This window comes from Tenrec ecaudatus, chromosome X (assembly GCF_050624435.1).
Source record: "Tenrec ecaudatus isolate mTenEca1 chromosome X, mTenEca1.hap1, whole genome shotgun sequence".
Taxonomy (NCBI): Eukaryota; Metazoa; Chordata; class Mammalia; order Afrosoricida; family Tenrecidae; genus Tenrec; species Tenrec ecaudatus.
In genome coordinates this window covers 137,351,851-137,367,324 of record NC_134548.1, presented here as the reverse complement: position 1 = coordinate 137,367,324, position 15,474 = coordinate 137,351,851, and the positions used below count along the sequence as shown (strand labels likewise).

The window sequence follows — 15,474 nt, the reverse complement described above, 5'->3', positions numbered from 1 at the left end:
ATAGACTTTTATATTGTTTGACTAAAAGTTGAGGCATTGGGGTGAGTGTAGTATGGCATGAAGAGTGACTAAGGGCTATAGTCTTGGAGGTACTATCTGTCTCCTGGCCTTTTTTATAATTTTGAATTTTACTCCACATTTCCCCCCACTCGATGCAGTAACCTGCACAGTGATTTTTTTTCTACCATGGTCAGTAGTGGCAGCTGGGTACTATCTACTTCTAGATTGTGTGGTCCATTCGTGCACTGAATTATTGTGGAATTTTAATTTTCAATGGCTTGTTTCCATGTGTCTTTGATTGTTTTCACTGTTCGTTTCTCTGTCCTACTCACTCCTTACCAAAAATGTCGACTATTGTCTTTGTAAACTATGTTGTTCCAACTGACACGGACTGTTTCTGTGACTGTGCCCCTAAAACCCCCAGCCCTAATGATACCTTTCCTGACGTGTGTAGTTTTGGTGGAGAAATGTACATATCTTTACCTTCTGTTTGCTCTAAGTAATAAAAAAAAAGTATTGCTAGTAGGATGTCAATTCATGCAAAACAGGTGTGGATTTTTCACAACACAATGTGTTTAAGCCTGTCTCTGTGATCATCAGATGGATGCAGACAAGCTCTCCCTGCTATGCACTCGTCTTGGTGCTGTTTGGGTGCCTGCAACAGAAAGGCTGAATCGAACAGTGGCCTCCCGAGGAATTTGCTTGGTCATTTTGTCAGAAAGGTTAGCACAGAAGGTCTCGGTGACTGTTTTTCTTACACTCCATAGGGTTAATCTTGATGAATTTTCTCAACGAAATATAGGATGATAAACTTGAGCGTACTGAGAAGTAGTTTTAAGATACTTGAAACCTGCGCTGTTCGGAAAAATAAAAAAACCAGCAAAGTTGTGCTGTGATGAGAATTGTTTTTTTCCATAACAGTGCACCTGTTCCTTCATTGAGAGGAGCAAAATTGTTCTATGATAATATTGTTGGGAGACTTTGCCCGGCCAACTCCTGCACCCATTGATCTTGTCCCATCAGCTTTTTGGCACCAGAAAGTCAAAGAACACCGAATGAACACATGACTTGAGTTCTTTAAGGGTACTCAAACAGCCATCTTGACATTGTGAAGCGAGGGGCACCGAACTCTTCCAGAAAGGGGTTAGCGAGCTGAAACACTGCCTTTAGGAGTGTGCAGACCTAGGTGGAGGGTGGGTCGGCAGACAGTAGCTTTATATTTTGATAGTTTTGCTTAATAAAAGTGCCTGTTTTTTTGTATCAGTGTTTTCTGTTGGTTGGTTGATTGGTTTACTTAACCTTGCATAACAAGTGTATGGAAAAATTCTACTTTTAAATTCTATTTTTCACAAAGTTATTTACAGCATATAAAAATATGTATGTAGAAATATATTTTTAACAAACATATGGTCGTGAGTGCCGTCTCTCTTCCTTACTCATACCTGTTATTTTTGCCTGTTTGTCTATGTATCTGCTTGTAGATTGATGTTTGTTATTACCGATAAGACACAACACTGTTGGCGCAGTGCCTTAAGCATTGGGCTGCTAACCAAAAGGTCTGCAGTTCAAACCCACCAGCCACTCTGGGGAACTAAGATAATATTGTCAGTTCCCACAATGATTTATGGTCTCAGAAGCCCTGGGGAGCAGTTACATTCTGTCCTATATGGTCCCTGTAAGCTGGAATTGACTCCATGGTACTGAGTTTGGGGTGATATTACCGATAATACAGGGTTGTGTATGTAATCTTATTTAGTTGTGTTGTCTTTGACAGTTGTACACCTCCTTCCTTTACATTGTGACATCGTGCTGGTCACGCCATCATTGGTTAGTGCTGTGGGTTAAACATTGGGCTACTTACCTACCAGGTCAGTGGTTCAAGTTCAACAGGTACTCTGTTGAAGAGAGTGAAGACTTTCTGCCCATAGAGACTTATAGTCTCTGAAACTACGGGGACGTTCTCCTCTGTTTTGCAGGGTTGCTATATGTTAGAATGGACTCCATGGCAGTGGGTTTACTAGCTCGTGACTGATTTCCCTCTCCTCCATTCCTGTCCCTGGGAACCATGATGTGTGTGTGTGTGTTTGTGTGATTCTTATCTTGAATTTTATGATAGTAGACTCATAAAGCATGTGTCAGTTTGTGATGGGTTTATTTCACTTCAGGATTATGTCCTCCAGGTTCGCTCACATTATGAGATTTTTTTTCTTTGTTATTCTTCAATGATGGTTTTGCCACTCTGCTTGCTAGTTTGGCAGAACTTAGGTTCTCACCATCTCTGCCCCCTGGTAAATGGGATACAGGCTGGTCCTGTACACGCTATTTAATGTTTGCTGTGTATTTAAAATAGGTGAGAGTGGGTTTGCCCTGGGGCTCTCCATTGGCTGTTTATCCTGGATAAAATGGTGGTCCCTGCCCAGCAGGTTTGGCTTCAAGAGGAGGTATTAATGTTGTCTTTCTCTTCACCACCTATTAGTCTGTGCTCTGGAGTGGTCCGGGGTAAGTGGAAACAATTAACAGGTTGCTTCCCCAATCAAAACACTACTTATAAAAATTTTAAACGGCCATGATGTATCAGGCCAGTCAACAATCCACCATTCCGTTAGTCCTCTTGTTCTCTATTTTCATTCAATTTCTTCTAGTTAGTATTCAATCCACCTTTTTATCCTTTGCTCTGAAGCTCAGAATGACAGGATTAGAATCCAAAACTGTTTTATCTGGTTTCTTGTGTCTTTGTTGTAGAGAGTTTGGGTAGCTTGTCTGCCTATTCTGTGATTTTCCCAGAAGTGTACACTCTGTATATTTTTTTGCATGAAACAATGAACAAAAATAACACCAAAACACGTGATTAACTAATGAATCAGATACTATTCTAAGTGTATGTGCTTTATCACATTAATCATCATTTAAACATATGAGAAAGGCATGCTCAATATAATTTAGCTTTTACTAATATAGATGTTCAGGAAAGGAAGTGTGCAAACTCATTGAGTTTCCTAGTTAACAGAGCATTACATTTATTATTTTAAAGCGGTTTTGATAAAAATTTAAAACATAAAATCCAATGACTTTTCATCCTCAGTACATAATATCTTGAGAGCAATTTGGGAATTTTAGTTAGTTGATGGAAGATATTTTTAAGATCAAGAGAAACGGTCCAAGCATCAATATTTTATGCAAAATCATAAAAGGATGAGGTATAATACATTTGATTAAATGCACAAATAAAACCATAGAGAACTCTCTATACTCTTTTTATTTTCCTATCCTGAGGGTGTGGATAGGGGTTATGTTGTTACAGTTGTAATACAATCTCATTTTCCTCTGTTAATTCTTGAATTGCCTCCTGCTCATTTCCAGCAGAGGTATTAGATCTAGTGGAAAAAGCACAAGCTTTGGGATGTGAAGAGACTACAGTGCAATTCTAGTTCTGTTATTTGACTGCTGTGTGATTTAGGTAAGCTATTTAACTTCTCTGAGCCTTACTGTTCTCTGCAGTGACATGGTCTTAGTGTAAGGGTCAAGGTGAAGATTGAACGAGATCCTGTAGGTAAAGCTCCTGTCATATAGATGCTGCCACTGCAGTGAGAATCTCATTATGTAATCTACAGGCAACTTTCAGAGCACAACCTGCTTTAGAAACTCATGGAATATGATACACAGATAATGGTCTTTGAAAAGGGCATAGATATTGTAGAATGTCTATGTATTCAAATGATTGATTGGAAAAGCACTGTGTTGAGATTTTAACAAATCCCAATTATAAAATACTAATCTGAAATAACTAGAGTATATGTTTGATTCTTAAAGCAAATTGCTCATTTTATCAAATCACTATCTCAAAATGTATTAATTCTGAAAACATTAATTAGTTACTTGTGACTGTGATTACAGTGCCCGGGCTGCATCGCATTGCTATGAGATGGTGGATTGATATGGCAATTAAGACTTGAACTAGGATGGCAGAGACAGTAAATATTATAAAGAAAATAAAGTGCTTTCCAATATTTATAACATTCATTTACATATAAATAATATAAATAAGTAATATCCAAATAATGAGTCATTTTTCTAAATTTCCAAAATCAAGTGCTCAGGGATAGTTCATGAGTAAAGGTTGAACTGTTGTGTATATTGTATAGGTGCTGCATATGAAAAAACACAAGCAAACCTTCAGTTGTTATGCATTTATTTTGTAGTGATCTGTAATTTTTTAGTTTTTTTCTCAGATTTTTCTGCAATGAGGTATTTTTGTTATTGTTTTTGCTTATCAAAACCTATTTTATCATCCCCTTTCTTCTCGCGACACTAATGTAATTACCACTTTATGTCCAATGATTGATTTTGCCTCTATGACAGCTGTATGATTTTCATCTTCATAAGAATCTCTTGAATGTATTCATGACTAGGATCATTTCCAATTTAGTCAAGAAGAAATACAAATACATTCTGTTAATTTAAAAACTTCAGAGCCAATTCATTTTAATAACATGTTTTTAACAATAAACAATTTTACTTATTTCCAAAGATATTTAACCCTAAAGGAAAGGCATATTATTTCAAATGACTCAAATTTGAAGGAAAAAAATGCCACCATTATAAAAGGTAATTCTTCTCCCAGCTATTTTACTTCCTTTTGTTTTGTGTAAGTCTTTCTAGTCTATCATAGGTTCAAATAAATATTGCCAATTCTCTTCAGATTATCTCACTGAGCGATTCACAATGTCTTAAATCAGTTTTATTTCCCTGAGTACAGCATGTAGATAAAATAGTCTTTATTCACCTAAAGTATTTCTTTTTTAATTAACAGAGAATCTTTTATTATTGAAAATGATCTCCAAAGTATAAAATGCTATGCACATACTGATGGCATTTTAAAAGAAAAAAAATAGAAGTTTTTTAGCTTCTGCCCATAATTTTGCTGGCAACAATTTCAAAGGACAATAGTCATTTAAAATTTAATATTGTCTAGTGTTTTGGAAAGTCCCAATTACAACATTATAATTCACTGTATAATGAAATCAGTGTTCAAATAAAAACTGTCACTTTAACAGAGCAGCTCAGTTGTATCTTGGCATTGGAAGCCTTCTGTAACGCATTGTTTCATGCCACCAAATCAAGAAGTGTCTTTATCAACATTGAAGAGCACTAAAACTAAGTGTATGGTTCTGTAATGCATTTGCAATTGGGCTACAGCTTATGAATGGATGAAGATGAGTGGAAGCAACACCTTTTATTTGATGCCCATCTGCTACTTGGAGTGTATAACAAAGCATTTCTGAAATCCTGAGCTGACTCTGACAGACACAAAGTATTGATATAGTAACTTACCAGCCACCTACAGTCTTTCAAGGCCTCTTGAATCCTCATCAGGCAATAATTTCCTCACTGTTCCCATTTCCTCTCTGATGACCCTTTTATCAGAAACCAAACTCGCTGCCATCATGCGGATGCCGACACATAGTGACCATACAGGGTTGGATAGAACTGCCCTTGTGGGTTTCCCAAACTGCAACTCTTTATGGGAGTAGAGAGCCTTCCTCTTTTTCCTGAGGAGTGGCTGATGGTTTTGAACTGCTGAGTTTGCCGTAGTTAACAGCCCAACTAGTAACCCACTCTCCCTTGAGTTCCTTTGTAGCCATGGGACGAGTTATGAGTCCCATTTCATTCTTCTCCAGATAGAGATCTGATTTTGCTATTGAAGAGGCTTTCCTTTGTCCATTTAATATTTTTTAGTCCTTTAGTCAGTTGCCTGTAGGTGGATATATTCTTGCCACGGATGCCAACTAATCACATCATGCCTTCCCTTTGGCTGTTTGTTCTACTATATTATCAAGGATGAACGAGAATAAGAGAACAAAAAGTATAAACAAGGAGTTCTGTACTGCCAATCGGTCACCCATGTCATGGAAGAACAGAGAACCGAATAGGAGCACTGAGGCTGTAAGCAACAGCAGGGAGCCATCACAGCCTGGAGGGTGAGGAGCAAAGGAAGGTGTCTATTGACAGGGAAATTTAGGAGAGCGGAACCAGGGTAAAGAGCCAAGGAGCAGAAGGTTCTGAAAACAAAATAGTTTCTTTGGACTTTTGAAAAGAACATGAAAAACAGAAGGGTTAAAGTGAGTTCAAATTTTTGAGGGGAATAAACTTAGATTAACTAAGTTAGTATTAATAACAATAAAAGTAATAATGAGGCTAATAACAATGATTGATGGTAACAACAGACAAAACTTGTAGGGCACTTTGTGTCGCGCAATTGTTCTAAACACTGAGCAAGATGTCCGTCTTAACTTCAATAGCCTGAAGCGTTTTCAAAACCAAACCCACTGCCATCATGTATATTCAGGTTCGTGTTGTGGTTATGGGCCTTTGAATCTGTCCTGATTATATACGACAACAGAAGCAAACACTGTGCCTGGTCTTATGACATCCTGCAGCCATTGTGTCTATACATCTTCTCAAGGGCCTCCCTTTTTTGTTTTGTTTTTTTGCTGCCCTGCTACTTTACCAAGCATGGTGTCCTTCTGCAGGGACTGGTCTCTTGTAACAACATAGCTAAATTATGCAAGATGAAGTCTCGCCATCTTTGCCTCTCAGGAGCATTCTGGCTGTACTTCTTCCAAGATATATCTTTTGGCAGTCCATGTTACTTTCAACATTCTTTGTCAGAACCATCATTCAAATGCATGGATTCTTCTCAGTCTTCATTCTTCTTCCATTCATATCAGCCCTTATGTCGATTGTCTGATGCTATAAAGCATTACAGGAGTAAACCACCTCATCTCTCTCCTTCTCAATGGCCCCTACCTAATAAACTGCCTTTCACTGGACTGCCTGGAGATAGGTACCAGCAATCCACTCCCCAATGCAGTCCGATTAAGGGCAAGAGTATCTATACTTAGCCTAAGGATCAGAAAGCATTCAATGGAGGTTCAATAGTCTGTGAAGACAGCAAATGGGTTTGGGCTGTCGCTGTCATCCATAGCCTTCTGCAAACGAGGGGCCTCAGAATTTCAGCTCTGAAATGGCACTTCCCAAGGAACCAAGAGGACAAACAGACTCATGAATGGCATTATTAAGCCAATTGGTATGCCCCATGAAGACTTCACTATCAAGTTCTAAACCCAGGACTCATATCCCATGAGGTTCTATAAGCAACTTCAGCAGCATCTTTTTTTCCCCTTTTTGTAAATACATCTTTCACACTACTTTCCCCAAGTCATCTTTTTATAGGTGTACACCTTATTGACTGCAATTGTAGAGATGGTTTTAGCATCACAGTTAACTCCCCTTTCCTCCTACCTTCCACTATACTTTCTGGAGCCCTGAAAGCTGGTTGAACCCCTGAAGCAAATGCCCTGAGATAATCTTTCGAGCTTTAACCAAAAACAACCTTGTAGTCATTCTAATAACAAACCAAGGTTTAGCTTAACTAATCAAGAAAGTTGGCCTTGAGCACTGAGCATTTTCATGATCTAGCAAACATGGACAGTGTGACAACAGCTTAGATCGGAACCCGAGAGGACACTGAGTGCGCTAATGGGAGAGGCGCTTCTTGGAAAGGGGCGGTGAACCTCATAGCAATAGAAGTGCTTCTGTCTTTATGAGAGAAGGAAGACTCAGCTTTCTTCCAAGGAGTGGCAAGAGGTTTCGAACTGCAGACTTTTGGATTAGCTACCCAACTCATAATCCACTCTGACACCAGACCCCTGTATGTATCTATAAGAATAGAAAATAAAACCTTAATATTTTAAAAGAGAATAAAAGGAAGGGTTATCAATATTACTAAAGTATTATTAGTTATGTAATGTTTTTAGGCCATGGTAAGTTTTCATGATGTTTTTTCTTGGTTTTAAAATTAATTAATGAACGTTGCAAAGCATATGGATATACAGAAATACCTAGGAGATGGGATTAAAGATTTCTCATAATTTTCATATTTATATTAAATAATCCATGTGCAGATATTATAAAATTAACATCTGTTATGGAGTTATAAAAATCAAGTACATAGTATATTTACATCTATTCACATAACATTAATTATTCCCACATAATTCTACCTTATTGATGTGCTGTCCTTACTTCAGTAATTCTGTAATCATTGAAAATTTATTTTTCAAATATGTGCTTTTATAAGTAACTTAAAGATCACGCTGTGTTGAAACAGGATTATATGTGAATTGTGATCTCCATCGTCAATTATTTTCTCAGGTGAATTGCTAGTACTAGATTTTTTGAATCAGAGAGTAAGCAAATTTTAAAGCGTTTGATACATATTGCCTGTGTTAGTCCGGATAGACTAGAGAAACAAATTCATTGACACTCATAAGTGGGAGAGAGAACTTTATAGCAAAGAGTAATTGTATATTAAGAAAACACCCCAGCCCAGTCCAGATCAAGTCCATAAGTCTGATATTAGCTCCTTTGTCTGCTATCAATCTATAAATTCCTCTTCAGACTCACGTAACACTTGCAATGATACTGAATGCAGGAAGATCACAGACCATGCCAGAGGTGGGAAGTCTTGTGGATGCAGTGGCAGTGGAAGCATCTCAGTGCTGGCACGGGTTTCCACGTGGTTCCTCCAACTCCAGGGCTCTGGCTTCCATCAGCCCAGCTCCATGTGGCTTGTCAGGAGGAAGACAAAACAGAGAGAGTGTATGTCCCACCTCCAAGGAGGAAGACAGGACTTCCCAGAATCGTCAGGAGAATGCCATGCCCGCACAGAAGCATAATTGGCTTTGACCTGATAGACAGGCTAGACTCCACCCCTTCGCTCAAGTTGACAGGAGATAATGTAACTACCACATTGCCAAATTTTATTTCAGAAAGATTTTGCAGTTAATACATTTATTAGTTAAGAAAATACTTTTATTAGTAACGATTGAGAGTATCAGTTTCTTTCCATTCTTCCCAAATATGAATATTGATCATTATATTATCATTGGGATCAATACATTCAGAAGCTGCCTTGTTTTCATTTTTGCTCAATTGCTTTGAGAACACCCATTTCTACATACTGAGCCTATTTAATAACTTTTAGCAAATGGCTTAAATGTTCAGCAACTATTAGGATTAATACTCTTATTTGTATTACAGATCATTTTCTTAGTGCAAAGCTAAATTTTCACCTGGTTTATGCCCATGATGTCATAATTGTTTCCCATAACCATTCATTTCTTATGGTAACTCAAACATTATATTGACCAAATCCGTTGCAGACAAGGATGCCTGGTGGCATGATGGATCCCTGTTGGTCTGCTAATGACAAGGTCAGTGATTCCGCACCAACTATCTCTCTTTGGGAGAATGAAACGGTTTTCTAGTCCCATGAAGAGTTACAGTCTTACAAACCCACAGGAGCAGTTTTACTTTGCCCTGTATGGTCGACCTGATGCCAGTGAGTACTGTGCAGGTACTGAACCAGGGCTTGGCCATAGAAATCCACGGAGTGCATCTCGTGGCTCATTTGCTGACTTTGCCTTCTTTATGTAATCACTTTGCATTCCATGTAAATCTAACTCCATTCCGCCTCTCTTTTGTATTACCTTATCAACCTTGGAAAAGGAGTATGTTCATTTTACCGGGTAACTCATTTGTCGTGAATTTCTACCTCATCCAGTGTAAACTCTTCTTCCAGGCGTTCAAGGTGAGGCAAATTATCTGTCATATCTATTTGATATTATATGACTTCTCAGTGTATGTGCCCTTTAAATAATCTCTCAGGCACAACATGTATCAAAATCATTCCTATCAGTACTCATGCTACTCTGCTGACCTTGTCTGTTTCCTCCATCCTTCAAGAGTAGCCAGCAGCTGAATGAGAAATGCACATCCTGGCATGTCTCACTTCCTCCTCACCCAGCTCTTAATCACTGTGTGGCCTAGAGTACCTTCATGCACCCAGCATATTTCCTTGCACATAAAAGGCACTATTTTTTCTCTGTTCTCACCTCACATGATTTTTCCATGAAGACTACTCAAAACAGGTATTCTTCTGAAATAATCTTTCTCTCATTTGATTTGCAAAACTCTCTCCCATATAAACCAAAGTAATCTGGTCACCACCACTCCCAGACCTGGAACAGAAATGTCATAAAGTGACACTTGTCTGTTGTGCATCCATTATGTCTGCTCCAAAATGCTCCAAACCAGATGGAAAATACTAGGCACTTAAGGAGTACTCAGTGGTGGGTTTGCATATTTTGTTACTGGGATTACAATATCAAACTTTCTTTTCTCTATTGGGAACATATAATTCTGTAAACATAAATTGAGGACTCTGTTACTTATTTTTTTATCTTGTTGTGGTTTCTATGAATACCAATTTGTTTACAGGTTGTTCATTTTTAATTTAGTAAAGGACATCGTATGAGTCATAAGAATGCATGTTTCAATATGTTTTCATTGGTTTCAGACTTGTTGGGTGGGGGAGTTGGAACAAATATTGTGGTGATTTAAAATTTCATAAGAAAGAGGGACCAGGAAATTAACATATTTAATTATAGGTTTTGAATGAGTTAAAAAAAAAAGACACTCGATTTTTTTCAAGGGATTAGGCCAGGAACTGGGTCCTTATTACAGGGGGCCACTTGGGCATCCATTTAGCCAATTTCTGGCACACTTATTGACAGGAATAATGTAATGATTGTGAAGAACCACCAAGAGGGAGAAATAAGGTCCTCTTTGAATCATAAAGCTTTTAAACATGAAAAATAGTATGCATTTATTTGAGAATGATGAAAAGTGTGAACTAATTTCATATTGTCCTACCAATTATGAATGTGTTATTTCTGGCAAGCAGGTCTCTTTAAAATTGCTTATACTTTTTCCTTGCCAGGAAGGTGAGAGAAAAACATTATCAGCCTCTTTATACCCAGCTGGGGCCAGGTGTTATTCACTAACATGTAAATAGTGTAATTACTGCCAATTAAGATGGTTTAAAACAATTAAAATCGGGAATACAGTTATATCACCTATTAAAATTTTAAAATATATATACATCTTAATGTTGTAGGTTTCTACAAGGCATGCAATATAACTTGCAGTCTTAATTACATGCAGCTTCAAGTTGCTGGTCTTTGTAGAATGGCATATATGTAGTCATGATGGAAAATGCATCGGCTGGGATTATGATTGAGGTAGTTTATTGTGCCATCCTGGTCCATAAACACATATTGGGTTAATTGAAGGGCAGAGGGATAAATGGCTCGCTGAGCCATTTCGCACCTTTCTAGTTCTCTGGTCTCTTGCTTTGTGATGGTTGGACCAGATTGCAGCTGCCTTAGCCAGGTCCTGCTTCAGCTGGCAAGACTCACTTCCTGAAAGACATCCCTGAGGAGAAGCCACACTGATGCAGCCCTGGGTGCTGGAGCAGCAGCTGTGCGGAGACCCCTGCCAGTCCTGAGATGCTTACATATTCACTGATTCGGCTTTCCTTCTGCAGTCGGCATCATAATGTATGTTTTGTGAGATGGAGGAGGACACTGTGGATTGGTGTTGGACATATGGGTTAATGTTGTACTTGTGGGCTTGGGAAGCACTGGGTTGGGATGATTTCTTTATGTGCACATGCCCTTTATATAAAACTCTCTCTTATGCATGTGAATTCTCTGGATTTGTTTCTTTAAAGTACCCAGACTAACACAAGGATCATGAACAAATATTATGGTTTTATTAGGAGTTATATTGATTTTGAGCAGTTTGACAATAGATTGATTCACTCGGCAACTATATCTTGAGTTCTTTCTGTGTATAAGGAAACCATGTTAGGTTCAAGATGATGAAACAGGTAGACATAATCTTTGACCCCATTGAGTTTATATTATAGCTGTTCTCCCCAAGGAAACACACAAAGGACATACAAATAAGCACCCAACAGATAAATATTATTATAAGCACTCTGTTGTCAAATAAAAAACCACTCTGAACCCCCTGCTCTCGAATTGATTCTGACACTAGCCCCCTGAGGGCGGAAATCTTTGCTAGAGTAGATGGCCTCCTTTCTCCTGCAGAGGAGCTGGTGGATTTGAACAGCTCACCTTGGAGTGAGCCGTCCAACATGTACCTGACAGAGCCACCAGCACCCCTTCGTGCCAAATAAAAGTGTACCATTGTGGTTTCTCAGCCTTCTGCCGAAGATGAAGTGTAGTAACAGACAACCAGCAAGAAAGCAAGTTGTGGGAGCTGAATGGGCAAATGTGAGGAAGCTGTCTAGGAGTAAGCGCCCTGTCATGTGAGCTCTGATGGCGGAGCAAGTAGAAACTAGGGATAGTAGAGATGAGCAAGCTAGCAAGAAGAGAACAGTAATAGAAAGGCGGTAAAACGAGAAAGAACTTAACATTCTTAAACAATCAACACAAAGAACACATTATCTATCTACTTCAAAATAATAGGAACCCTGGGGGTATACCTGAGTAATGCATTGAGCTGTTAACTGCAATGTCAGCAGTTTGAAACCACCAGGTTCCTAATGCTCCCATAATGCTTACAGGGTCAGAAGTCCACAAGGACAATTCTACCCCATCCTATAGGGTCACTATGACTCAGAATTGACTCGATGGCAGTGAGTTTGCAGTTTTCAAAATAGTGGTTGCCTCTGTGTATCCAGGGAGTAGCATAGAACTTGGGAGAGCTAAGAATTCACCTTCTGGAGTAGCTACAATATTTTATTATTCCACTATGGTATAGAGAGCAAATGTGACAAAGGGTTTACACTTATTAAGTTTCTTGGTGATGGATGATGAGTGCACTCTGAGTGCCATCAACGTGATTGAGTTATTTGATCAATGAAAAAAATAACTGAGGGGGGGGAACCAATTTCAAGGTTCTACATGTGACCTCCTCCCTGGGGGAGTGACAACAGAAAAGTGGGTAAAGGGAGACGTCACACATGTCAAGATATGACAAAGTAATAATTTATAAATTATCAAGTGTTCATGAGGGAAGGGGAGCGGGGAGGGAGGGGAAAATGAAGAGCTGATGCCAGGGGCTTAAGTGGAGAGCAACTTTTTTGAGAATAATGAGGGCAATGAATGAGAAAATGTGCTTTACACAATTGATGTGTGTATGGATTCTGATAAGAATTGTATGAACCCCTAATAAAATGATTAAAAAATAAATGGAAAAACTAAAAAAAATGATGAAGAAGAAAAAAAATAACTGAGGGAATGAGAGTTAAGAAAGTAGAACTGAGCTTTGTTTTCAGGAGCGTGAATTCATTAATTTCTTACAGGATAGAGTTAAAATCTGGTATCTACTCTTAATTATACTCACTCACTGCCCACAAACAATGTTGACTCATAGTGACCCTCTGTGAGTTTCCCAGACTGCAACTGTTTAGTTGTTGATGTTGCAGGGTACCATCAAATTGGTCCTGACCCATCTTGGCCCCCGGATCAACTGAACAAAGCACTTATGATTCTACACCATCCTCACAGTTGTTGTTACATCTGCTCCCAATGTTGCAGCCACTGTGTCACTCCATCTCATTGAAGGTCTTTCTCTTTTTCTCTGTCCTTTTATTTACCAAGCATGGTGTCCTTTTCCAGGGACTGGTCTCTGCTTATAACATGTCCACAGTAGGTGAGGCAAAGTCTCACCTTTCTTGCTTCTACTGAGCATTCTGGTCGTACTATTTCTATGTCAGGCTTGTAAGTTCTTCTGGCAGCACAGTGTACCATCAGTATTCTTCCCTAAGACCAGAATGAAAACGCATCCATTCTTTTCTGATGGACTAACTAGGAAGAAAGGTGTGGCAATCTACTTCCAACAGTAGCCAGTGAAAACCCTGTGGATTACAGCAACCCTACTTAGGGTTTCTGAGGCTGTAAATCTTTATGAGAAAAGATAGCCTCTACTTTCTACAACTGGTGGTTTTGAATCGCTGACCTTTGGGGTTGTCAGTCCAATTCTTAATAGGTGCTTTACAACTTATTTTAGGCAACCTTAAAGAAATAGGTACAATGGAAAACCACCAAGCCTCTTCAGTTGGAAGATGCTCTTATTTAAATACCGGCCTAACTGCAGACAGGGAGCTAGAACATTAGCACTTGGTTGTGTTCAACAAATCTTTGAGTTACTACCATATGTAACACACTTCCTGGACCACAAAAAAGAATGGGATACAAACCATATGTACCAGGAGCTTCCAGACAACGTAAGGGAATGAAAAAAGTACAAACCCTCATCCACTGCACAGTGGGATCAGGGGAAGAGGCGACTGCATGGGAAGTGACTGCTTTGCTGGCACTGCAGATAAAATGGTGCAAAGTAGGCTGATACGGATTATTCTCGTCACATTCTAATAGAAGGGAAAAAAAACATGGAACTAGTGATTGCCATCAAACAGCAGTTTGAAAGCAGAACTTTGAACAGATTCTTTCCAGTTCACCCTCATACTGTGGATTTTCATTTCCATCGAAGCTGTACTGAATCCGAGCCTATATTTTATTTAGTTCCCCCAGTGAGTCTTATAGATCTGTAGCTGATTCTCATGTATACACCTGGGGATCTTGTTAAACGGCAGGTTCTGATTCAGTATATCAAAGGTGGAATGACCTGATGTCAAGCCCTGTTTTAAGTAGCAACATGAAATTCTGCTAGCATGAATATCTTCCACAATCCTGAACGATTTCTCTGTGTCTCTTTTAAAAAATACAAGGCCCACTTTAACCATGAGCATCAGTGCCCCTACCATGTAAACCTTACAATTGACGCGTGAATGTTTATAGGCATTTTGACAATCCAGACGAGGTAGGGTACTTGTCTTAGTGCTGTTGTCGTGGAAAAACAGACATTTATTTTCTCAGCGTGTAGGAGGCTAGAAGTCCACACAGCTCCAGTGTGAAGGCTTCTCTCCCATGTTGCCTTGGGGGAAAGTCCTTGCCTCCTCTCAACATCTGTAAGCCCAGCATTCCTGGAAGATCCCCCCATGTGTTGGCATCCGTTGTCCTTTGGTTCTAGGAGACTCTAAGTTTTCCACCCTTCTCTCTTGGTGGTTGTAAGGTCCCTCCTTTACTCCCACTCGTCTTTAATTTCCTCTCTTGTGAGGCAAAAGATGTGACTGAAGCTAGAGTGTGGCTAGAGAAAGAATGTGACAGGAAATGCAGTCTTGTAAAGAGTTCTCGCAGGATAGGCTGCACACTAACCTTGCCTACTTAACATAGAGAGGTTCGAATTCCTGCACTAAATAGAGGATAACTGCGCTAGCTCGCAGATAGAGAGCCACATAGTGGCAGTGGGAATTGTGGCCTAGTCGCGTTGACAAAAATTCCGAGGGACCCAGTTCAATCCATTATATGCACGTGTCATCCCTTGACTCCCTGACATTGCGGTCCTTCCCATACGAAAGCACATCTGCCCTATCATATCTTCCTGAAAGTTTAAAGTCAACTTTAAGTCCTGAGTCTCATTTTTGGAGGCATCTAAATCAAATATGATTGACACTTTAAGGGTATTTCATCATGGGGA

The 15,474-nt window shown here is 39.2% G+C and overlaps 1 protein-coding gene and 1 pseudogene across 3 annotated transcripts in view; one reads left to right on the top strand and one right to left on the bottom strand.

Moving 5' to 3' along the window:
• TENM1 (teneurin transmembrane protein 1) overlaps positions 1 to 15,474 on the top strand; it is a 697,668-nt gene that overhangs the window by 200,301 nt on the left and 481,893 nt on the right. The window lies entirely within an intron of this gene.
• The window catches only part of LOC142434734 (solute carrier family 35 member B1 pseudogene), a 90,568-nt pseudogene that overhangs the window by 51,088 nt on the left and 24,006 nt on the right, over positions 1 to 15,474 (bottom strand).